Source organism: Anser brachyrhynchus, assembly GCF_964034855.1.
Source record: "Anser brachyrhynchus genome assembly, chromosome: 1".
Taxonomy (NCBI): domain Eukaryota; kingdom Metazoa; phylum Chordata; class Aves; order Anseriformes; family Anatidae; genus Anser; species Anser brachyrhynchus.
In genome coordinates this window covers 51,438,340-51,463,461 of record NC_137694.1, presented here as the reverse complement: position 1 = coordinate 51,463,461, position 25,122 = coordinate 51,438,340, and the positions used below count along the sequence as shown (strand labels likewise).

The 25,122-nt window shown below is 34.9% G+C and overlaps 1 protein-coding gene across 10 annotated transcripts in view; it reads right to left on the bottom strand.

Annotated features, from left to right (window-relative positions):
• Positions 1-25,122, bottom strand: part of MGAT4C (MGAT4 family member C) — a 412,384-nt gene that overhangs the window by 48,621 nt on the left and 338,641 nt on the right. The gene's annotated exons all lie outside the window — the stretch shown is intronic.

Below are 25,122 nucleotides of genomic sequence, written 5' to 3'. Positions count from 1 at the left end.
GTGGTGTGGTGGGAACAGAGGAAATGACATTTGTAATAGTAAAAACAACAACAACAAGAAGAACAAAACAGTTAAATAAACTGCATTTACTTACTTAATACAAACTTCAGATAATTTAATGCCATTCCATTATGTCATTGAATCAATGTAATGTAATTAAAAAATTCAGGATTCACAACAATTGACAATACTGATATTTAGACTGAAGTCTAAAATTATATTAGGATTGTGTTCAACCAACTAAAAGTTTCATCAAATCAGTCTAACAGAACTATTGAGCCTAAAATGTAAGAAGGTAGCTGTCACAGCAGGTCTGACTCCAGGCCAAACCTGATCAGTGCTTCATCTCCAACAGTTGCCAGGCAGATAGTTAAGAGAAAGTTCTTAGAATTCCAGACAGAGTTATTTTGTGCATAAAGCGTGGAAATATTTCAAATCAGCCAAATTTCTCAGGAGCAAAGTCAATCCAAAATCATATAGACTAATATATATATTTTTTCTTTGTAAACATGGAAACTAAATATTCCTATAAGATTCCTATCGAAGAGGTGCTTTCTGTTTCTCTCATCCTCACAGATATTATAAGTAGAAAATATACCAGGGAATATGTTCTGACTATTTATCTGCCCTTAATAAAAACAATTTGTCTCAAGATTGAAAAAAACAAATATGTGGAGTAAATCAGTGAGGAAACAGAGAGGGTTTTGCAAAACTAGAAAATGATGCATTGATTGTCTCAATCAGATTTTAAGTTCTTTATTTTGTCCTCATCATATTTATGACATCTGTTTCTAACTTGCCATATTAAATAATAATAATAATAATAATAAAATAATAATTTCATGCATTTAAGGTTGCATTTCTGAATTGATTTAAAAGCATCTGCAAGCACTTTTCAGCCTTCAGTTGCCTAATTTGCTTCCTATCTTTTATTTAATGTTGTTTTCCTCTTTATTACACTTATTTCCTGAGTTGAGTCTGTAGTTTGCTACCTGTCAAGTCGTGATTTTTTCCAAAAATGTTAATTTTGACCTATTGTTAGGGTAGTTGTAATAGTTTATTCCAATTAAAATTTCCTCAGTTTTAACTTTTCTCCGTATTTCCTAAAAAACTTTACACTCCCCACAGCAACATTAAAATACAATGTAAATACAGTTCCATGTTTGCATTAAGTAAAATTTCTTTTTCTTTTTCTAGTAGCAACACATACTTCTCTTTCTTTATCTTTCTTTATATCGTATTGAAATTAGAGAAAAAAAAAAAAAGTTTGAGTAAATTGAACTTTTTACCTAACCAGTGATAAAGGTTTGTGACATTTCTCCAAGTGGATTACACCTACCTCTCCACAGTGTTTTGGACACAATCCATGATCAGCCAGACCAGCCTTATTTATTTATCTATTTAAATTAGTAAATTTAAATTAAAAATAAATAAATAAATAAAAATGTTGTCGGAGTGCCAGCAGGTTTTTTCATGCTTTTCTACAACCTCATTTTATAAAAGATTTAAAGAAATAACCCAATTTACCATACAGCCTTAGCATCAAGAAAACCCAGACAGGACTGAAAAAACAGATCAAGCATATGAATTCAAGTCAAAGATCTGAGTCATGACAACTTAACAGGAAATCATAAGAATGTTAGTAGAGCTAGCAGTTTTCATTTAAAGCAATTCTGTTTCTTCTCAAACAGGTGATATTCCTTGTATTTCAACTGTCTTAATTAAATTTACAGGTTTTATCTTCAAATGGGAAATAAAAAGTAAGTATTATTTCCAAAGTTATTATTCAACTGGTAAATTTCATGAAAACAAAAATTAAAGCATGAGATTCTTCAAACTGATTGAAAAATAACTGGTGCAATCCTAGGTAAAATATCTTTTTAAATCGATGGACAAACTTAGGCATGATAGTAGAAAAAGGGCCCTGTTTTTCAATATCTTCCTCTCCTCTCAATTTTAACATTCTTTGACATCATTTAGTAAATGTGTTTTTTTGTTTGTTTTTCATTTAATTTTACTTATATGTTCTTCTAAGCGTACACTTAGAAAAAATATTTCTCAATAAATTGTTTTGGCTAATTATAGCAGTATACAACTTCATAATTATTTTTTTGACTCAAATGATTTTATTAAAGTTTCCTTAAAGAACTTTCAGAAAACTTCCTGTTTCTATTTAGCTTACCAGTGCTACCGTACTGATCTAAGCCAGAGTTGATCCAGTCTGAATAGTAACTGTTCCAAGGAATGGACAAACAATCACCTGCTTGATCTATATATGTAACATAATAATCACTGAATGGCAATGCTAGACACCTGAAGCTCGCTGTATGTCACCATTCTTTTTATGTTTTAAGCTATTACTTTTAAAAAGTGTGAATCATTTACAAGTATTGCTTATTATAAATATTTCAATACATCAAAGCTGTAACTTCTGTTGAGTTCTTTATTCATGAATCAGAATGCACATTGTTCTATGAATAAAACCAGTAATTGCAGGCCAAGAATTTACAGTCATTTATTTATTTATTTATTATAATTTTCACAGGGATTTACATTTGCTTTCACTTTATTGCAGTCCAAATAGCTTCAGATGCAGTGAATATTGAAGGAAAATGTTTTATATATTTATTTATTTATTTTGAAACCATGGCGATAAACATTTTGATCATGAAAAATACTTCATTTTAAAGTAATTGCTTAATAAATAGCAAGCAGCTCGAGTTACATATATTTGTCTTCTTTATTTGAAAAAATAAAATAATCTTGTATAGCAGTTTGTATTTATGCAGATTATTGCAAATTTGGTACAAAATGGCAATGAATCCTAGTCCTTTTTAATTCTAGCATAATATTTAGCACTTGCTCTTTTTATTCAAACCACAGCTAACTAAATCATCCCTAAAACCCCTCAACTCGATGAAGTTATTAGATTTAATCAGTAGCTAATAGATTTAATCAAGAAAAGAGTAAGACTTGTCCAAACAGTCATTTCCCTTTCTATATTTCTTGAACTTCTTATGTGTTTCTCTTTGCCAGCACTTTTCTAAATACCAACCACTTTTCATTATTACACTAACAATGGAATTCCAGTACAGGAAAAAGATGGTGCTTTTAGATTTTATCAGACCAGGTAAAGGAAAGTGATGTTTTATTCCACTTAAAATAAAAAAGAAAATGATCTATCTCAAGAATTTTTTTGTTTTTTTTTTACTTTGCCACCCAAGGACAAATACAGGTAAGTCTCATAAATGTAAGTTATTCTGTTCTATTTAGAATACAAAGTCTTATAAATGTAAGTTATTTTATTCTATCTAGAATACAAAAATGACCAATCATAGCAAATATATTTAGAGAGATGAAACTTTCATTAAGTTATTGATCTGACTTCTTCACGTTGAAGTTCAAGTTTTTATGACATCAAAAATGTACTAGGTTTAGCTCCTAGTCCACTGGCTTAAACTGAGTGAGAAACTGCCCTTAGGGAGCACTAGGGGTTTCTGCAGAAGGACCTCTGGGCCTGTAAAGATGATATTGATATCATGACATCTCCTTGTTTCTGAAATGAATGCCAGAGGTGAAGAAAGGCAAGGCCTAAGTAGCTCTTCAGCTAGTATAAATTAGTTAGAAACCATCTCAGCATTGGATCAAGCTAAAGAGTTGGAAACGTGGGAACAGTTGGAAGATGGCTTTGTAGTCCCAAAGCTGGAAAAAAATATTGGCGTGGCACACTGGGCATGAACCTAAGAACAGCCTAATGATATTTCTGACTTTGTATATAAGTGGCACCAAATATGACTTTGGCACTGAGAAAATGTTGGGGCAAGTCTTCAGAGCATATTTAATTTTTTATTAATTATTGGTAAAAAGTATTTCCATCCTAGGCATTGCACTTTGGGTAAGAAATCTTTAATGAAGTAAATCTCACTTTTACTGAGATGTTTAAAATACAGCCCAATTCTTTGAGGTGTTTCCTGGTCCCAGATCCTGGAACAAATTTGCAAGATTTTGTCATATAATCCTATCCAGCTTCCATATGAAACAATGAAATTCTAATCCACGATGTTAGTATATATGTATATATAAAGTATTGTATTATTAATGTAAAATTTGTCTTGATGCTGTAGCACATAATCATTTTACCCAAAGAAAAATTCTGCTCAGTAGCTTATGTACAGTTATAAAACATCCCATAGCGCTCCACTATACTTTTCAGTCCTTTAAGAGTAATGTCAAAGGGCATTACCATTTGATTGATATCACTAGAACAATATTGTTCCTTTTTGACCATGTTTAATGATTCAGGTCACTAGTCAAAACCATACTCAGTGGCTTTGTCTAATACACAAAACCTTTCTTCAAAGAGAATACAGAAATATGAGCTTTTTCTTTTGAGAAAAAATTTTTCCAACTCAGACACTTATTTTTGATACTGCACAACTGTATATGAAAACAAAGTAAACCTACAATAATCAATTCAAAACTGCTTTCTTTAATTGTACTCATAAAGGAAACAAAGTTCTATAAAGGAAACAAAAAAATAATAATGATTTCATATAAAGACGCCATAAAAAAAAAAAAGAGAAAGGATTCAGTTCAGAACTTTTATGAACTTATTTTTTACTGAGACTGCTTTTTAGGTAAACAAAGGTTAAAAAAAAGGGGGGGGGTATAATCTTAACAGTAAAGTTGTTACAGTTATAGGCAGAGAGTTATCAAGATATTGTTTATAACTATTCAAAAGTCAATGACACCTGGTTGAAAATTTGCTAATTTTTCCCTTACAGAGTAAACCATATATGTTACAAAAATAAAATAAAATAAAATAAAATAAAATAAAATAAAATAAAATAAAATAAAATAAAAAATAGTCTGATAAGTGTAATCCCTGTGGTTTTTATATTTTGAAGTCTTAGCTTGTTTCAAGTGATTTTAAAGCTGGACTTTCCAAAAAACACCTTATTTTGCAGTCATGAGATATTAAAGAAATATGTCTTTGTATGCAAATACTGTTATAATAGTTCAGGAAAAGACAATAAAACAACAACAACAACAACAAACACCAAAAAATAATAAAAAACCCTTTCTCTTGAGGTTTAAGGATGATAGGTTGCCTTGTTAATGTCGCAGAATGTAGGCCCTAGCCAACACTGAGATCTTGAGTTACAGATTAGTTAGCTCTTCAGATGGTGTAATTTGATATACCTCTATTGAAGGCACGAGAACTATGTGTATACATCAGCTAAAAACTCAGACTTTTACATTCACCTGTCCTTCTCCTTTTCAGGTGTCTCTACAAGCAGTGCTGCTTTCATTTCATTTATAGGAACTCTGTCCAAATTCACATATAAATAATGAAATGTATATTCCAAAAAGTCCATGAAACTGAGGGTGAGATTCTATTTGCAGATGAAGATATCTGTCTGTAGATACTCACAGGTGAACTAAGCTACAGTTCAGCTGCACATTAGATTTCTAATGTGAATTGAAATTCCCTCATCTTTCCATCTGCCATGGTCCTAGGGTTCTTCTGTTTTATAGGTTTTGCACTGTATCTGCCTTAGTGTGGCTATCTCAGATACCTTAAGGCATCTAAAATGATACATGGTGACTTCAAGCAGGGCTCTGAGCCATGTACAGTAAGTGAAGGCTAAGAGCAGTTCAGCCCCCCGTAACATCGAAATTTAGGGTGGGATTCTAGATTGTGGCTAGATGACTTAATGCCATTTCTGATACTTTGGGTCATCTAAGATACGCTTACAGGGCTAAAGATATGACACGAGACCAACAGAGACATGCATGTTTCTGAAATGAGGAAACAAATTGAGCCTAAGAGCATATCTCACAGTCTTTAAAATGATAGATACATCTTGGAAACAGTCTTGTGTTTGGGTGGCTGGTCAGCTGAACTTATTAGGATCTATGTGCAACATAGACAATAATGACCAAATAACTAGACATTCATTGGTCTTCTAATCTGTGAGCTAAAATCGTACCCTGAGTAATGACAGCAATTTATCTGTCATCTTTCCTAACCACTTTCACAGTTAGAATTTATAGCAATAAATTCTTTCTATTCTGGACAATAGGCAAGCTCCACACAGTTCTTTGGTTATTAAACCTTGTTTATAATGTATATGATCCGTAAACAGGTGCAGTACCTCAGCTGATCTGTGCTGGCAGCACTTTACTAATGTTCATCCCCAGGCATGAATTCTAATCAGAGGACAGGATTACCTAAGTAGACAAGATTATTACTATTGCTATTACTATTATTACTATTACTATTGCTATTGCTATTATTATTTCTTTGCTATTATTTGAAACAGACAATTTTGAATAGCCAGAAAACCATCTACCATTCCATAGTCCAAACTAGAGAACCATAACAGATATGTAATAAGGGATTTAAGGTGTAAAGACCTCATAGGCCTTTTTTAGAAGGTGTACCATTAAAGTGCGGCAAGCTAGCATTCCTCTGTGTACTGCAGAATCAAGATTTAAGATAAACATATCTTTAGTCAAAGGTTTCATGCTTATGTTTCTGTAGCTGAGCTGTGGCTTGGTAGTTGCTAGCAACAAGCAAACACATGGTCAAATATTATTATTAAAGGTAATTTGTTTCATCTAAAGCAATAAATAGTTTGTGGTTTAAAAATAAAAGTGCAAGTGTGGGGAAGACCTAACAAAACTGCATTAGAATTCCCCCATTTCGAAATGTTATTAATCTTTCCATTGACTTCTAAAAAACATGAATATGTTGGACTCACTATCCTCAAAGATATCAACTTTGCAAGCATTTAAGAAGTATTGCATGAGGCAAGTTAAAGTTTAGGTAACACAACCATGAGAAGTTTTGGCTAGAAATTTTCTGGTAAAGTCCAGTCTAACTAAAAACCAGTATTTAATTAGACTCCAGTATATTTTGTCCATGGTGCAGGGTTTTTGTATCCAGCATAGAAACAAACACATTCCACTCACCACAGCTGTTTTGTCAGAATGACATTCTCAAAGTAAAATGACTAATAACAGCAAGTCAGCTTCAGCACCTTTAGGAAATTAGCCATCATGGTCTAAGAAAATTCTGTCATGCTGGAAGTTTGGTGGAAAAAAAAAAGCTGTAAATAATTTTTTAAATCTGTTTTGGACCAAGCCCCTTCCTCTCAACACATTTCTTATATATATATATATATATATATATATATATATATATATAAAATACATGTTTTTCAGCTTGTCTAGATGCAATATAGGTTACATGAATTTGAAATTTCACCAGAAATGTACACTTGGTTTAAACAAACAAACAAAAAAGTCACTTCATATTATTACAAATATCCTCCTTCCTTTTGAACAATAAAGAACCTGAAGACAATAAACTTCAACAATATTAATTCCCAATTTGTAAAAGCAAAATAAATTTTGTAACTGTAATCTTATAGGCATTAATATTTTTGACACAAATTACAGCGTTTAAGTATGTAACCGGATGACTAAACCTGAAAACTAAGTGTCTCAACAGTTACTTGTAATCATTTGGTTTGCAATTATATATGTCCACACTGTTGATTCTGGAAATGACTGCAGGTGCAAAATTGAAGACTGGGTTATGTCTCTTTTTAAAGCATGGTCCTTAATGTAATTTGTGTCTTAATACACATTTGCAGCATATATTGTAATTGTTTCTCTAAAGCTCATATCTATGCTATGAATACATAACACCAGTAGCACAGATTGCATATTATAACTCCAGAATACCAATTGTGTTTTAAAATGCCTATTGATTGGAAAGTAGTAATTTGCATATGATGTGCAGGAGCAGCTAAAGAGTTTCAACATTTTTTTAAATGATAAGGTTTAGTAGTTCATATTATTATGCCTACTAAAGTTAACCTTAAAGAATATTGCAGAAAACCAGAAATACACATCTCAAAATTTAGAGTTCCTCATTTAATCTCTCTTTTTTTTTTCTTCCCACTACTATGACTGACTTTTAAAGTACATTGATTTTCATAAAACAGTCTTTCTTTACAATTTTTACTTATCTGTTGTTTCTTAATCCAGTGATTATAATGGCATTAAAAAAAAAAAAAAAGACAAAATGACATTTTTTGAAGCATAGAGACTATCAGAGATATTCCAGCTCTCTGTTTCTGACTACTCTGCAAACACATTGATCTTACTGCTTCCATTTCTGTTTACTGTTGCTTTCACTGAGAACCTAGGGGAAAGCTTCAGAAGCTCCATTAACAGCATTTCATGGTAGTAAGACAATAAGAAGCTGAAGAGATGGAAACATTAAATCTTTATTCACTAAGTTTTACATATCCTGGATGTGTGCATTTGCCATTAATGTGGCCAAATAACACATTTCCTTTTCTCCATTCCTCTCCTCCATCCTTTTCTTTAATTAGAGTGAGAGACAAATCAAGATTATTCTCCAGTTATTTTTTCTTTTCTCATGCAAATTGTAGTTTCTAGAAACATATGCAACAGTACACTCAGATCCACATCAGCTTTTAGGTATTTGCAAAATGTTCTATGTTTTTTGTTGGAGGGAGTCTATTACGTACACAAATATCTAATATGTAAGCTATGGCATTGTTATTCTTTCTAAATAAGGCACATTATTTTAAAAGAAATATAGTGATGGCTGCTGAATTGCAGATAATAAAGATATTCTGAACTGCTCATGTGCAATGTAGATACTACTATAATGAATACTCAATGGACAAATGGAAAAAAAAAAAGTTTATTAGTGGAAAGATAACAACTAGTTAAGAAATTCTCAATTTCTGTCTGAAAATCCTTGCAAATTGATTAGAAAAAAAAGTGCTAAGAAATAATAAAGCCTCTCACTGTTACAAGATTACTAAAGAAGCTAAATGTGTTGAACTGACCTACCATGTTCTACATTTTTAGTAATGTATTGTTCTTCCTTTGGAATCTCGATAGTACTTACAGGACTAATTTTCCAAGTCAATTGATTATGCTGAATAATACTTTCACTATGCCAATATTTTCAATACTACCACAAGACGCACTACTCAGAGAAACATTCTGTATTGGGTTAATGTGGCAACAGTTTGGTTGCAGGGGGGGATTCAGGGGTTTCCTCTGTGAGCAGAGCCCAGCAGCTGCCCCATGTCAGATCAGAGCCAGCTCCAGATGGCTCCAAAAGGGACCCACTCCTGTCCAGAGCTGAACCAGTAAGCGATGCTGGTTGGGCCTCTGGGAGGGTATATTTAAGAAAGGAAATAAACTGCTGCACAACTGCAGCTGGGAGCAGCTCGGGGAGAGAGCAGTGAGAACCAGCCCTGCAGAAACACCAAGGTCAGTGCAGAAGGAGGGCAAGAGGTGTTCCAGGCATGGAGTAGACGTTCCCCTGTGGCCTGTAGAGAGGCCCATGGAGAGGTGGAGCAGGCTGTCCCTCTGCAGCCCATGGATAACACAGTGGAGCAGATCTCCGTGCTGCAGTCCGTCAAGGAGCCAAAGGTAAAGCAGGGGGATGTGGTCTGGAAGAGACTGAGGCCCATGGAGATCCCCTGCTGGAGCAGACTCTGGGCCAGAACTGTGGCCCATGGAGAGGTGCCCATGCAGGAGCAGGGGATCTGGAGGGAGCTGCTGCCTGTGGGGGACACATGTTGGAGCAGTTTGGTCCCTGTGGTATGGACCCATATTGGAGCATTCCTGAAGAGCTGCTGCTGTCTGTGGGAAGCCCGTGCTGGATACATTTGGGAAGGACAGCATCCTGTGGGAGGGACTCCACACTGGAGCAGGGGAAGACAGTGACCATGAAGGAGCGGCAGAGATGAAGCATTAGGGACTGACCGCAGCCCCCCTTCCCCTTTCCCCTGTGCAGTCACTCAGGGGGAGGAGGTAGAAGAGGATGGATGGGGGGAAGGTGTTTTTAGTTTGCTTTTAGTGTCTCACTGCTCAAATCTGCTAGTGATAGGCAAGAAATTACATTAATCTCCCTATGCTGACTCTGTTTTTTCTGTGACGATAATTGTTGAGTGATCGTCCTGTCCTTTTCTCAACTCTTGAGCCCTTTCCATTGTGTTTTCTCCCCCTTTTCTTTTGAGGAGGAGGAGTAAAAGAGCAGTTGTGGTGGACTTCAGCTGCACAGCCAGGTAAACCCACTACAGGAATTCATATCATCTTCAATTAGATGTAGAGCAGAATTTTTTTATTTTCTATATAAGAAAATTAGGTAATTTTTCCTTCCTAAAGTGTTCTGGAGTTTTAAAGCTCTAAGGCTTCACCCTTGGAGTTATCTAATGTTTATTGGCCTATAAATCATACTTGATTATAAACCATGTAAATCATGATTCAAGTATAGAAAATTTGTGCAGCTGGGAAAAGTGTACAGCGCCAGGGCAGAAGATGAGGAACTTACCCACAGTGAGGACAGGTCTCACCATCATTAGAACTGGGTTTTATCCTTGATGATGATGTACATGTACATAATCCAGATTTTTTATTTCCAAATTTTTATATTAAATTTCAGTTAATACAACCTTATGTTTAGGGGTTATATTCCCTAGATATTTTTACATGAAAAAAGAAGTAAAAGAAACAAACAAACAAACAAAATTTGCTTTCACTGTGCATAGTACATGAGCGTTCTGCTAATCAAATGTATCTGTTTTAAGGCATTTCATAAAGCCCTTCATCACAGTTTTCATTTACTGTTTTACTGAAAGAAAGCTTTCAAAAAGGTTGGCGATTTACAGATTCATTCTGAAACCCACACTCTGAATTCATAAATACATATGTTCACAGTCAAGCTGAAAAAGCAATTATTGCAGCTCATATTTTCAAATTAAGGTAGTCTCATCAAGTTGCTATCAGGTTCCACAAAGAGTCATAAGCAATATTACTTGAATTAGTGAACCCAGTAGAAAATATCATAAATAAATATGTCCTTTTACCTAGTAGCTGTATAGTTAGGTTAGTGTAGTGTCATAGCTGAGCCTGTCTTTTCCACTGACGCCCTATATATATATAGATAAGAAATTTGTAAAGCAGTAGGCTTGACTGTTTCAAATACCTGTGAAATTCACTGAATATATTATGCACTCATATCAGTCACCATGTATATTCTTATCACAGAGATTTCTTTTCCTCCTTTAGATTGTTTAGTACTTCTGTAACTCTGAGTGAAAAAAATAGTAGTTCTAAAACAGGACTCTTGTATATGGATACTCCATGAACAGGAAACAATGGTAAAAAAGCTTATCTAAGATCAACTTTTCAGAGATGCTTTGATCCTATGTGACATGTTGAAAGAATATTTTTTACGAAGCCATATATTCTTGGAATTGATTATAATTCTTCCCTTGTTGGTAATTTAAGAGAAATGACCTCTATGCATTTCTTCCCAGAAAACAAGTTACTAAGTAGGTACTTCCTAGACTGATTGCAGGCAGGTCATGAAAACATCTTGTCCAGAAATGATATAAAAGTTCTTACTTTGCCCTTCCCAGAAGTAGTAGTCAACATGATTGCCTTCCAGGCAAGAGATTGTACTAACATGCCTGGAGGCAGGTCAACATATGCCTACAAACATAAGCATACAAATGCCTATTAAATTCTAAATTCAAAGTCTTAATGTTTTAGCAAGAATCTAGTTCAGAATGCATCAAGAGAGGGAACATATCTAAATCAAATCCTTTACCTTTACCAGATAACTTATCTGCTGCTTAAAAAATCAATATACTTTTCTCTAAAGTCATTTATAAGGTACATCATGTACCACTGTCAGTAATTTAAAAGAGAATTTAAACTCCTTTTCAAACCTCAGAGGATTAGAGAAAATACCAAAATGGATTATTAGCAAAGGAAGACGTACACCTTCATTTCTGGGGGTGTTGGTTGATGCAAATGGGCTTCACCCTAGGGTGCTGAGGGAGCTGGCAGAGGTGATTGCCAAGCTGCTTTCCACCATCTATCAGTGTTCCTGGTTAGCTGGAGTGGTCCCAGAGGACTGGAGGCTTGTCGATGTGACTCCCATCTACAAGAAGGGCTGTAAGGAGGATCAAGGGAACTACAGGCCTGTAAGCCTGATCTAGGTTCCAGGGAAAGTTATGGAGCCAATCATCTTGGGTGAGATCACATGGCACATGCATAGCATCCAGGGGATCAGGCCCAGCCAGCACGGGTTCACAAAAGGCAGGTCGTGCTTGTCCAACTTCAACTCCCTCTATGACAGTGGGACCAGACTGGTAGATGAAGGAAAGGCTGTTGATGTAGTCTACTTAGACTTCAGCAAAGCCTTTGACACAGTTTCCCACAGTATTCTTCTGGGGAAACTGTCTGCGCGTGGCCTGGACCTGTATACTCTTTTCTGGGTAAAGAACTGGCTAGAGGGCCGTGCCCAGCGGGTAGCGGTTAATGGAGTTAAGTCCAGCTGGCATCCTGTTACAAGTGGTGTCCCCCCAGGGGTCGGTACTGGGGCCTATCTTGTTTAATATCTTTATTGATGACCTAGATGAGGGGATTGAGTGTACCCTCAGTAAGTTTGCAGAGGTAGTGTCAATCTGCCTGAGGGTACAGTGACCCTTCAGAGGGATCTGGATAGGCTGGATTGCTGGGCTGAGGCGAATGGGATGAGGTTCAACAAGGCCAAGTGCCAGGTCCTGCACTTTGGCCACAGTAACCCCTGCAATGCTATAGGCTTGGGGCAGAGTGGCTAGAAGACTGTGAAGAGGAAAAGGACCTGGGAGTGTTGATTAATGCTCATCTGAACATAAGCCAACGGTGTGCCCAGGTGGCCAAGAAGGTCAATGGCATCCTGGCCTGTATTAGAAACAGTGTAGCCAGCAGGACAAGGAAGGTGATCGTCCCCCTGTACTCAGCTCTGGTGAGGCTGCATCTTGAGTACTGTGTTCAGTTTTGGGCCCCTCACTGCAAGAAAGACATCAAGGCCCTGGAGTGTGTCCAGAGAAGGGCAACAAAACTGGTGAGGGGTCCAGAGCACAAGTCTTATGAGGAGCAGCTGAGGGAACTGGGATTGTATAGTCTGTGGAAGAGGAAGCTCAGGGGAGACTTTATTGCTCTCCACAACTACCTGAAAGGAAGTTGTGGGGAGCTAGGTGTTGGCCTCTTCTCACAGATAACTAGCAATAGGAGAAGAAGCAATAGCCTCATGTTGCGCCAGGAGAGGTTCAGGTTGGGTATCGGGAAAAATTTCTCCTCAGAAAGAGTGGTTAGGTGTTGGAATGGGTTGCCCAGGGAAGTGGTGGAGTCACGGTCCCTGGGGGCATTTAAGGAAAGGTTGGGTGTGGTACTTAGGGACATGGTTTAGTGGACAATATGGGTGGTAGGTGGATGGTCGGACTAGATGATCTCAGAGGTCTTTTCCGACCTTAATGATTCTATGATTTTATGGAGTGCTGGAACACACAGTACAAGCTCTACAGAAGAAAACTTTAAAAACAAGATGGCAATCTGTCAAGTTAACTGATATTATTCTTGCAATTACCTTTCCTCATTTTCTGCACCATGCTCTGGGCAGGGTGGATGGGACAAGAAAGGAAGTTAATAACCACTTTCTAAAGGCTGCTGTATTCTGCTTTTACTGCCTCTAAAGATGGTTGTTGTCATATAAGGTAATGAGCCTTGTAAACTCTTATTGCTAGAAGCCACTATGTAGAAGATAAATATTTTAAATAGATAAGATAAATATCCAAACATATTTCCAATATACTTTAAAATTATAGTTAGTAGTAGCTGAACTTTAAAAAAAAAAATCGAAAGAGCAATCCTTCATTTTGTGTATCATTTTTCTATATAAATAAATTATATATATTTATATGTCCTGTCAGGCATCTTGCCTTGAGAAATACAATGTAATTTAAAGTATGTCACTTCAGGAGAAGTCACATGGGAGACACACAAAAGCAACTAGTATTTTCCTCAAGCTGTGAAATTACAGAGGACTGTCAATATCTGTTTCCCATAGCAACCCACTTGTTGACCCACTTTTTATTGGTTTGTACCTCATTTCTAATTTCCAAAACTAATAAAAGAAAATAATCATTACTGAAATATAACTGAAATTTGATGCCAAAAAATATTGACTGAATACAGAAATGCACAGTTTTTGTTTTGGTATAAGCCACATTTTATTTTCACATTTTTTCAGTAGCAAACTGTGTGTGTTTGTGTGCGCATGTGCATGTATATAAAAATGTAATGACCATATCAGTGTCATCAAAACTAACATTGGATTCCATTGCTTAAGTAATTATTATGTATGCCTTGTATAATCATGTATAGCTTGATTAGCACTTTTGAAAACAAAAAGTATAGATTAAATAAATTGACAGCTATTAATATACCATAACAATGGCATACTATTAAAACATGCAGCCAGGAAAAAAGTTCGTGTGATCTCCTGGACTCTTTTAGTTGCAAGACAGTTGAGTCGACATACAATTTTTTAGTTTTTCCTACAACAAAATGACCTAGCACATCAGCTAAAAGCTGATTTCTGAGCATCCCATCATTATGCTCCTATGAAACAGAACAGAAAAAAATAAAGTGATGCAAAATGCACCAGCAATGAATTTTTATATATCCAAAGGCCACTGAGTAGAGGGAAACAAACGTGTCTTTCTAGGCAGCTGCCTTTGTTTTCTCTTCTTCTCATATCCAAAATGCATTTCTGATCCTAAAATCTTTCACATTAGACTCTTATGGAGCTTGTAGAATTTATTCTGTTCCTATCACATTTATTTATTTATTTATTTATTCTGAATTTCTTTCATCTTTAAATCTTACTAGAAGCAGTCTTGACTTGTTTGATATTCGAAGTCTTACTGATCTCAGACAGAAGTTATGGTGAGAAAAAGGGAACAAAGCTTTTATAAACTGAGCACTAAAATTTAGTTAATTTGGTTAAAATTCTATAGGGTGCTTGGTGTATCTTAGATATGTTCACCTGTCTTGACTAGATTTATATCTGCATGTTATGTTAGCAGGTAAAGGTAATATCAGTCAATATAGAAACTTGAATAAAAATACTGAATAACTGAGAACAACAAGGTAAGTCTACTTACAGACATCATATATTGATAATTAACAACGGTATTAGAGATATCTCCACTTTTCTGTTTTATTTAAAAGTGCTTCCCTCCCTCAATACTTATCCTGCTTTTTTTTTTTTTTTTACTGTTAAATGACAAAAAGTGATTGCATAACTCTTACCTTGTTTTATATACTGCATTGCTTGCTGATAGTTATCCAATGGGCAATTAGAGAAGTTTTGTTTAAATTGTGGTTGTGTTTGACAAATAAAACTGCAGTTTTTACACCATCTAGACTTATGAAGAGCTATCTATTTAGGCATTAATGGTGCAAAGGTATGCTCCAGAAAATTTCCAAGGTCATTTAGAACTCTAAGTTGATGTCTATCTGCATGTTTAAGCATGTTTGAAAACAAACCTTACAGCACTTATGTTATTATGCACCCACAGACACACAGTAATAGTATATTTCAACATAATTATAAGGCTACTGGTAGATTATAAACTTATTTTCACCCGGCAAATGCATAAGAGACATGGCATAGCTGAAACGAAAATATTTGCATTCCTTCTCCACAGTCTTATATTGGATTAAAGATTTTTCCATCACTACAGCTGTCAAACTACAACAAAAGGTTTAGTTAGTTTGCCTTCATTTAAAGAACTGTGTACTCATTTTTTTTTTTATTACAGTGGTGTTCCTTTGTTTTTCAATTTATTTTATTTTATTTTATTTTCCCACAACTGCATTTCTGATTTTCCTAACAGATCAAGACTTTAATATTTACCCACTAGAACTAAACTTTATGTCAAGGAAATTAGTCCCTTGATAGTTCAATTGTAAGCAAATGTGATAGTGGTATGATAGCTTTTAAGAAACTTTCCAAATACTACAAATTCCAAAGGAAACTGTTCTCTGCAAATAAAAAGCTATCTTCAGTTATTACAGTTGCAACATATTTTCCTAAAATCTAGAGATATTCTTTATGCTGAAAGTGGTACATTTTTTCTGTCTTCTCAGCAATTGTACTGTCAGGTATTTTCCCTGTTTATTAACAAATAACTTTGGTGGCATTTAGGCTCTGGTAATCAGGAAGCTAGGAAGAAATTGATAATCAGGAAGCTGGGAAGAAATTGAAAGTACAGTAACATCACATAAATTATACATGGAAAAGATGCAATTTATAATTATGCCATGGATTACAGAAAAAAAAAATATATGAAAACACTAAGGAGGAAAAAGCTTATTTTTTAAAGAAATGCAGTGTCCACAAAAGAGGCAATGTTTTTGCATGTATCAAAGCAGAATCAAGTCTGGAAATAGGAAGCTGGCTGTACCGTTTCTTCTTCTGATAAATTGGGATTTGTTGCAGGTCATGGCATGGAACTTCATAATATAAGTTGTATTATGAACAAAGATGGCTGAATACTGAAAAAGAGCAATCTTCAAAAACATCTAGGATTACCAGGTCTCATTATTCACATGTTACTATGGAAGAAAGCTATTTAAAAATATTTTATTTCAATCATTTGCAAGTTGAAACTGGAGTTTATACCATATTTAATTTCTACATACTATATACATATATACAAGCATGCATACATACATATATACACATATGTATGTATTTCTGATGAACATATTTTTAATATCATTCTAATTTTAGATTTATTTTTATTTTTTTAATTTGAATGGACTAAACACAGTTTGAACTGAAAACAGATTCAACTGAATCAACTGAGCAAAACATCAAACTGCTTCTTATTTTCTAAAATACAATTTGGGAATTGTACCCTGAGTACAATTCTTTCATGGGACGTGTGATGGTTTTACCTGGCTGTGCAGCTGAAGTCCACCACAACTGCTCTTTTACTCCTCCTCCTCAAAAGAAAAGGGGGAGAAAACACAATGGAAAGGGCTCAAGGGTTGAGAAAAGGACAGGACGATCACTCAACAATTATCGTCACAGAAAAAACAGAGTCAGCATAGGGAGATTAATGTAATTTCTTGCCTATCACTAGCAGATTTGAGCAGTGAGACACTAAAAGCAAACTAAAAACACCTTCCCCCCATCCATCCTCTTCTACCTCCTCCCCCTGAGTGACTGCACAGGGGAAAGGGGAAGGGGGGCTGCGGTCAGTCCCTAATGCTTCATCTCTGCCGCTCCTTCATGGTCACTGTCTTCCCCTGCTCCAGTGTGGAGTCCCTCCCACAGGATGCTGTCCTTCCCAAATGTATCCAGCACGGGCTTCCCACAGACAGCAGCAGCTCTTCAGGAATGCTCCAATATGGGTCCATACCACAGGGACCAAACTGCTCCAACATGTGTCCCCCACAGGCAGCAGCTCCCTCCAGATCCCCTGCTCCTGCATGGGCACCTCTCCATGGGCCACAGTTCTGGCCCAGAGTCTGCTCCAGCAGGGGATCTCCATGGGCCTCAGTCTCTTCCAGACCACATTCACCTGCTTTACCTTTGGCTCCTTGACGGACTGCAGCACGGAGATCTGCTCCACTGTGTTATCCATGGGCTGCAGAGGGACAGCCTGCTCCACCTCTCCATGGGCCTCTCTACAGGCCACAGGGGAACTTCTACTCCATGCCTGGAACACCTCTTGCCCTCCTTCTGCACTGACCTTGGTGTCTACAGGGCTGTTTTTTACTCCTTGCTCTCTCAGCTGCTGTTGCACAGCATTTTTTTTTTTTTCTTTCATAAATCTGCTTTCGCAGAGATGCAAACAACGTCTCTTATTGACGTGCCTCTGGCCAGTGGTGGGTCCCTTTTGAAGCTGGTTGAATACAGCTCTTATCGAACATACGGCAACTTCTGGACTCTTCTCACAAAAGTCACCCCTGCAGTCTCTTGTTACCAAAATGTTGTCACATAAACCTAATACTGTCCCAAAGACAGTGAAAACTCTTTACAGCAATGTACATTGTTTATATCCACCATATTTTCAACTAGTGTCTGAAATAAATTGAAAAACTTAATTTTCTGAGAATGAAGAATATGTTTGTACTACAGTAGAAGGTGTTTGTGGATGCATTTTTTTTTCTATAAAAAAAAAAGTTGCATCTAGAATGAGCAGCTAATTTTTTTGTCCCATTTAAAGGCACATGTTCATCTGGAAGCCTTCTTGAACCTTAGAAGAGAGCCACTATTATACCACAACTAAGAAAAGGAAGCTTTGATTCATAGACTAGAAGCACAGAAGTGTCTATCTCATATCTTTTCTTCTTTCATACCTTTTTGGGAGGGCTACATATATGTTGTAGCTGACTAGCATACTAGCTCAAGTTTTTATATGCTTGCACTGCCATTTTCACCTGCAGTTGAAACTTGGAGTGGTCACATTCATCCTTTTATGATGATTCTTGCATTAAAATTAAGATCGTTCTTACTACTAATTGCAACCTTAAAGGTAAAGGTGCTCAAACAGACCAAAGAAACTGATAACTGTCTGATTGACCTTGAGTTGGGGACAAGAATCAACTTGCAGCAAGAGACATATGGGCTAATGGACCTTGAGCTATAGAGAATGAATGAAGAACTCCTAATACTGGAGGATGAGATCTGCTTTCTTGGTACCCAACAGAGCTTGTAACTGAGAGGAACAATTTCCAAAAGATGGGGTATATTAGGAGGAATCTTTTATCTAACCATTGGAAAAACTTTATGCCTGGAATGACGTGCATATGTATTTGTAGCCCATGATGAAGAAACTGCATTTTGCATTTCAACAAACATCTTCCAATAAAGTGTGGGATCACGTCAGCAGGATAACATCACTTCACATCCTCTACCCCATACTAGGAAATATTAAATAAGCATAAAAGAATGCTGGTTTTCACTCTACTGTCTGACTGCTTCTGATACACAAGACTATATCTACAGCCTTATCAATTCTGCTTCCCTCAAAGATCTTATTAAAAAAACAGGAAGAAAATTTTAGAAGGTGTGTATATACATACATACAAAAATACCTTTGTTATGAAACTAATACATGCACATATATATATCTTCTATGTTTTGAAACAATGTTGAGAATTTTGATATCACCCAAACATTGAAATGTAGTTTGTTAATATGTATTGTGACACTGCCACACCATGGCACATAACCAGCTCCCAATATTTCTCCATTAAAATAAAATATTATAATGAGTTATTTTTCTCTTGTATATGTAACACATGTCTGACAGAAAATAATTGGGTTTTCACTTCAAATTTTGGAAAAAGTCATCAAAGGAACATATGGTACCAAAACCATTTTTATTTTATTTGTATGTGAACATTCTGTTTTAAATGGACAAAAATAGGTGTGTAAGCTTTGATGTAGTCTGCTCTGGGAAGTTATTTTGAGAATCAGATTAAAATTTCTTATTTGTGTCTGCAGAATTCTCCTCATAGGCTAGAGGCACAGAAGTGTCTATCTCACAAGGCTGAGCTGATCCTGCACAGTAGAAATGCTGACTTACTGCCTTCCATGAAATGTACAGCTCTAAGTTTCCCTCAACATTTAATAAGAAAAATACTCCAGATACTGTATATTAAAAATGCATTTACAGAGAATTAATTAGAGTGCAGTCAATGACTCCAAGTATGCCTAGTATATAAAATATATCAGAGTTTGTGTTCAGTTCATTACTGACTTTTCTTCCTACTTTTTGTGCTACATTTTAGCAAGTTGCTTTGGTTTATATATATTACATAATATCCAGTCTTTCCTATCTGAGCTTCCTCTGAGGCAGCTTCATGCTGTTCCTTCACATCATAACAGGATAGAATATCTCAAGTTGGAAGGGACCCACAAGGGTCCATTGAGTCCAACTCCTGGTTCCACACAGAAGTACCTGAAAATTAAACCATAGGTCTGAGAGCGTTGTCCAAACACTTGAACTCCATCAGGCTTGGCACTATGACCCTGGAAAGTCTGTTCCAGTGCCTGACCACCCTCTCAGAGAAGCACTTTTTCAAAACACGTTTGTAATTTGAATGATCCATTAGACTTCCATGAAACTCTAGCCTTTTTTATTATTTTTATTTTATTTTATTTTATTTTATTTTATTTTATTTTATTTTATTTATTTTATTTTATCTATTTTATTTTATTTATTTTTTTTTCCTCCTGTCAACATGCAATTCAGCATATGTAGAATAAACATTTTAGGTTTTCCATATTCTGTAATTCAATGTTACAGCCCTGTAAAGAAGGACTCGGAGGACAGAGAAACTCATGTCATTGTAGTTAGTCACTGTATCTTTTTTTTTTTTTAACTATTATGGAAAAAATAATTCTAATGGTATTTTACATGAAGGAAATTATTCAATATATAAGCTGCCTTACTTTCTCTGAGATACATGGATCAGGAAAAATATTGTGTCCATCATACTAGACTTATGCTCTAATTAGTGTTTATGAATTGAAGTGAAAGCAAGCAAGAGGTGTTTGAAAACCTAGAAATTTCCCCTGTCAGATAGAAATGAAATATATTGTTCTGTTTCCTTGTATTTCAGGTACATTAATGAAACTAGTAATATTTGCAGACCCCATGACATTTTGCCATATAGTCACAATTTGTTCTTTTACAAAAGAAAATCAGAAAACTGCTGAGTACTACAGATATTAATGGTTGTTAGAAAAATGTAATAAAGGGCTCATCATCTAAAGCATTGCCAGGCTTTTATGACATTATTCATGAATGACTAATGTCTTCAGAGGACAGTAGCTCTGATATCCAAGGAAGCAATGATGAGCCCCAGGGAAGAAAGATGCAAGGAAGCAGTTTGTCATTGTATCCAAATACCAGAGCTATGTATGATATGTGATTTTAACAAAAGTGAAAATGAATTAGTTTTCCTGAATGTTAAGAGTAACATGTTATTCAGGAAGAGAGGTAGGTCAAACATGTACAGTAGTTGAAATACCCGAGGGAAGAAGTGGAGTGGGAGTGGGAATGGGAAAGAAAAGTAAAAACAAACAATACGAGAACAAACCAGATTAGAATTTGATAGCTAGCAAAATATCATACAGTCTTTTTTATATTTTGGCTGCACTTACTAATTAAGCTCTCGACAAAATTATATTTTACAGAGTAATTAATATTTTAGCAACATATTACAATAGAATTCATTAGCATCAATAATTAAACATAAAAGAATCTGCTAAAATAAATCTAGTGTAATTCATTTATTTTCTAGCCAATTGTTAAAGTGTCTTTTTTTAATTAGTCATATATATTCAAAAAAATACAGCTCACATTCTTTACTAAGAAAAAGAATGGTATTTGATATTGAAATAAGCAGCTAACAGTGTATCAGTGATTGTTGTATTGCATTAATTACAACAATTTTTCTTTTCTTCTTTTTCTTCACCTTCTACACTATCTTCTTGGTTCATCAGAAACAGGATTTAGGCCAATACTGAGAAAAGCCACCGGGAATCTTTTCATTGACTTTGAAAAAGTTTGGAGAAGTGTATTCTCTATAAACAAAGAGTTCTCTAGATATGGGAAACAATTTCATTCAAGTCCTCTCATACAATTTTTTATAGTGCTGGTAGCTTTCAATATGTAAATTCCAATTATGGTAACTTTTGAGGATATAAGTGAAATTTAAACAGGTATCTTAGTACCAGTGATAGGGCAGGATACATTTTGCACCGATAATACAATCACATTTTTGTTCGTTTGTTTGTTTAGTTACTGGGGAAGCTCACCATAGTTAAATGAAAGAATTAAAATAATGTATTTTATAACAAAGGAGTGGGAGGCAACATGTATTTTCATTATATCAACTACTTATATGTTTACACAATGAGTCTAAGACTACAGATTTTATAGTACATAGTTATCTGTGAAGTTTTATTACACTCCTTAAAATTTTCAGGAATATACCACAAATTAAGATGCAGGTATGTAAATTGAGGTGGTTACATGTAAACTATGATCTCATATGTGAAAAATTAGGTTTACCTCATTAAATATGTCTGTTTTAACATTATGAGGTCGTGCCAACATAGTGCTGGCAGATTGAGACCTGTGTTATTTTGAAACAGCAGATGGATGCTAACTGAATACTCTACAGCAAATTCCAAGTTTGGAAAACCCAGTAGGACTTCCCATTTCGAAGGGTTAAATCCACACAATTTTTGTCTAGTCTCATATAATTCTGCTATCAGATAGAACATACTGGTTTATTATAAATAGTCATAAGCTAAATAGTAATACTAATTTCATTGTTTATTTGAAATTACATAAATTATATGTTTTTATTTCTATTTTTATTTTTGCTCATATATGAAACAATATGTAAAAGTAAATTTCAGGATGGTCTACCTGCCCACCCTGACTTTATGTCAACTCACCTTCTTTGAGCATTTATAATTCTATTAATTAACATAAGAAACATAAGATACACAAGTTTTTACTCAAAGAATATCTATGTTAAGGTAGCTCAAGGGACATTATTGCCACAAGTCATAAGATGTACCATCTAAAACAAAATCAAAACAAGACTGTGTTTGTGCGCAAGCACACATGCACATGCATGTGTGTTTCAAACATATTTAAATCAAAATTATATTTTTGTGTATGTTAGATAATTAGATTTTAGTATAACCTAAAACATACTAGGATTCTTGTTTGGAAAAACAAACAAACAAACAAACAAAAACAATAACAAAACCCCACCACCACCAACAAAAGACCATGCAGTTAAAACTAAACAGAAATAAATAATTGATCTTCATTTCTTAAAAATAACTAGGATTAAGTGCCATACTCTGTTACATGAAATATCTGTTCTTACAAGTTTTTCTGTAGTTCTTAACCTAATCTCATATGCATTGATCTGTGTATCTAAGTATCTGGCATCTATTTGTATCATTATAGTTCTTATCAGGTCAAACTGAAGATCAATATGAAGAATTCTTAAAAACACAGAAACACACTGAACCTTTCTCTAGGGAAAAGAATCTTTCTAACATCTTAATAAAATATATTAAAGAATAAATTTTCTTTAAAAAAAAAAAAGGACAAGTAAGGCTGCTAGAAATAGACATAATACTTTAATTTGCACTTTTTTCAGATTCATGTTCATACATGAAAAGAACGTTCTTACATATCTTTCCAAAATGACACATTCTATCTAAATATTATTGAAGGTTAAAAAGATGTATGAAAAAAATGAAGAAATTTACATAAACATTTGGCAAAAACATCTATTATTAGTCATATGAGTTTAAAAAATTATTTTCTTCAGTCATCCTTCATTCTTTTTTAAAGTTTCCCCAAGTATTGAAATTATCACATTTAGCTGATAATTTATCTCTTTATCAGAAAACAAAAATTAAAATTGGAGGTTCATATCTGTAAACAATCAATATGCAGACAGTTACTACATGTGAAATCAGAGACTGAAAATTGCTGTCCAGCAGGAAACTGCACTGTCAATACAGGGTGCAACACAGGCATTGTGCTTATGTGTTCCATAATAAAGTCACCGTTTTATTTGGCAAAGAAGAAATTACTTAGCATGACCTTTGGTATTGGATTCATACACAGAACAAAATGACTGTCTCTTTTGTCTTGTACAAGAGAAGAGCATGCCAATGTAAGGAATGGTATCACTAGTATTAAACTTGTATATGAGGAAGAGGAAGTGTAAATTCAATGCTGAAAAGTTCCTTTGTTTTAAAATTTGAAACTCCAACAAAGAAATATAGGTCTTTAGAATATGACAGAAATCTACTGAAACTGGTGAAAATCTTCAGGTGTGGCTATTAGGCCTGACTTTTACCTTCAGTTATACTTCAAATATAAATGTATAAAACATATTAATGGAGTTGTGTTTTTTCGTTTTGTTTTGTTTTGGACATTTGGTGGTACAAGTGGCATTAAGGTGAAAAAGATATTTGAGGAAGAGAACTGCCTGGAAGGTCTGTTCACCAGGTGCTTGAAGATGTGCTGAACCAGTGCAAGCTTGTTTTTTATTGTCCTGTGTTGCCTGTCATATTCTGCCACTGCCACTGCTCATGTAAATGCTGACTGGCGTTTGCTTTTTTAGTCTGCCATTTTATATGTGGACATCCATGAGTTGTGATTTAAATCACAGAGAAAAAAAATAATAATAATTTAGGCAGCAAGATAGGAGAAATTTATAATGTGCAAAGAAGGGAAGTAACACTAACAGAAAGTTTTTTGGGGGATATATTTGCAGCTAAACAGTCAAAGACTATTCTCTTTTGAGGATTTAGATTTTCTCTGATCTAACTAGATTTCAGTGTTATTTGTTGAAAAAAAAATCACATCCATTTCCCTAGTTTTTTTTCCTCACTCCTTTGTGTATATTTTGGAGTCTCTTAAATTCATGACTTTATGTTTAAATAATAAAGGTGTGGGCTCTATATTGTGAGTTGATCTCCACAAGCAAAATTATTATTATTTTTTAAGTTTTCAGTGCTGTCCATGTTGTTCTCACTGATTACTTTCATACTGTGTTTCTACACAGTTCTGTCAGTGGAATGACTGACCGGTGGTTTCTGTTAAGGTTTTACTTTAAAAGATTACCCCCACTCCCCCTTATTACTATTATTTTTTTTTCCAACTCCTTTAGTAGAGTAAGTAGAGTAAGTGGTAGTAATTGCATATTTAGACTCTAGTCTGAGAACTACTTTTTATCACAAAAGTCACTACATTGTAGAAGATGATGTGGCACTATTTACAGGAATTTCACTGCTGGTTAGAATCAGTATTATGTCTATTTGCAGTATGAAACTAAAACCCACTACATTATTAGCACCAGTAAACTGATGTCCAAATGGGACTTATCTGGTTATATATTACACAGTCTCAAAGTTGTCACATGGATGATGGACTGTATAACACTAACAGCTGCTACTCCAGTGATGTATATATACCAAATGCCATCACTCCAGCTAAATATTTCATCATGGCAACAGAATTTGTGATAAAATACTTCAACAGCATGATTGTAAATATAATACAAATGCACAGACCAACTATTCTGTAATGTGCTATAGAATTGTTTACTCTGTATGTGCTTGTGTGTTTGTATGTTTGCACATCTTTATAA